This window comes from Chiloscyllium plagiosum, unplaced genomic scaffold (assembly GCF_004010195.1).
Source record: "Chiloscyllium plagiosum isolate BGI_BamShark_2017 unplaced genomic scaffold, ASM401019v2 scaf_41793, whole genome shotgun sequence".
Classification (NCBI taxonomy): domain Eukaryota; kingdom Metazoa; phylum Chordata; class Chondrichthyes; order Orectolobiformes; family Hemiscylliidae; genus Chiloscyllium; species Chiloscyllium plagiosum.
This window is the reverse complement of record NW_025191449.1, coordinates 1681-3526: the sequence shown is the minus strand read 5'-3', so window position 1 is coordinate 3526 and position 1846 is coordinate 1681. Positions and strand designations below refer to the sequence as shown.

Below are 1846 nucleotides of genomic sequence, written 5' to 3'. Positions count from 1 at the left end.
GTGACAATGATTATCTTTTTCGCTTGTTCAACTAGTGAACATGACTGCTATTAACCATGTACGTGTTAACATCATGGCTCTTAAGGTCAGCTGCAGGCGTCGGGCCAGTGGTGCAATGGATAACGCGCCTGACTACGGATCAGGAGATTGTAGGTTCGAATCCTACCTGGCTCGGGTATAGCGCAGATTTATAATAAGCATAAAAAACTGATTCTTCCGAAGCCAAAATAAGGTATGCGTTCCTCATCTGCAGGACCGAGAATGCCTTCATTAAATGTCCCCGAGAATGTGAGAGTCAATGTTCCAGCATCATCACAGGAGGGAAGCCGAATAGTCACGCGTGTTACTCATGTGCACAATTCCATTTCATAAAGCCATTTCATAACTGTTGCTCGCGGGAATTTCGGCTTTGAGAACTTTTCGAAACTCTTTGCCCAGTGGAATCAGAGAAGAATGAAGGGTTAACTTTCCCAATGATCTTTATCGAGAGTCAGTTCCAGACTCTAACACCTGCTGACTGATAATTTTTTCCTGCCAGTCTATTCAAAGCTTTCTGCATCTTATCTGAAATCTACAAACCCTGATGATCGATCAAGAGCAAATGTGTCCTTCAATCTGTCATTCCATGCTCCTCATTATTTCGTACACGTCGAACATGTCTCCTCACAATCAGCTCTGCTCTGAGAAAATCAACCCCCGTTTTGCCTAGGCCACACCACTCAAAACATTCTTATGCAGGTAATCCAGAGCGTAACGTCGTTATTTGTTTTGGTGAATATATAGTAAAATTTACTCGGAATACTTTAGCTAGGTTGACTTCCAGTTTTTAAAATAGCGAGATAATTATTCACGATATTAAGGGATGAAACACTGTGAACAGAATATAGAATACCCACAGAACTCAGCTACCCAAAATAGACTTAATTGTGCTTTTCCAAAAATACACAACAGTCCTGATAATTAAACCCCATAAACACAGAAGAAAAATGAAACAGGTTTACAGATCGAAATTAGAGGGGCAGAAGAAGAGAGACACGCACGTCACTGGCATCGATAGGCACCTGGAAAGCCTTCGTGTTCTTAGGGGTGACTGACACTTTAGCAATGGTTAACAAAGTACTTAGGTCGTCAAATACATTTTGAAAGTCTTGTGTTCACTGAAATCTCTTGCCTGTTTTTAACAATTTGGTGAGTGGAACAGTTCCATTGCGAACATTCAGCACAAACTTGCAGGAAAAGCCACTCAATCCGGGGAACCATAGTACTGCTCTTTTCGTCAACAATGTGTAAAGGTCCCGTGTAACTTACGATTTCGGATCCCGTGGGGGTATTTGTCCGTCTTCAACGACATATCCCAGGAAGGTGACTTTGGCTTTGGCAGATTCACTTTCAGCTAGGTTCAATCCATGACAGACTCTTAGTCACCTGGCACAATATACACCACACAGTTGCATATCCGCCAATTAATCTGTCAATTAACCTGTGAAATGTGGCTGAAGTGTTTTCTGTACAAACGGCATTTGTTTAAATTTCTGCAGGCCAGTTGGGGTTACAAAATTGCCTTTGATCTTTCTGACAAAGTTCACTGCCAGTAACCTTTGAGGAAGTCCAACTTGGAAATGCAAGTTGCTCCTCCAAACTTTTCCACACAGTCTTCCAGCTGCATATATGTATATGCATCAGTCTTTCTAACAACATTGATTTTGTGATAGTCCACACACAACTGTTGGGTCTTTTCTGGATTTGGCACCATGATGATGGGTGAACTCCATTCATTGAGACGCACTTCGGTTATGCAATTTTGGAGCATACGTGACATCTCCTTATGAACTTGTACAACTTTAGA

General features: G+C 41.8%; 1 non-coding gene across 1 annotated transcript; it reads left to right on the top strand.

Annotated features, from left to right (window-relative positions):
- The first annotated feature begins 101 nt into the window (after positions 1–101).
- On the top strand, positions 102–174 carry trnar-acg. The gene has a single exon. It is a non-coding gene; the product is annotated as a tRNA-Arg (tRNA).
- The last annotated feature ends 1672 nt before the right edge of the window (positions 175–1846 follow it).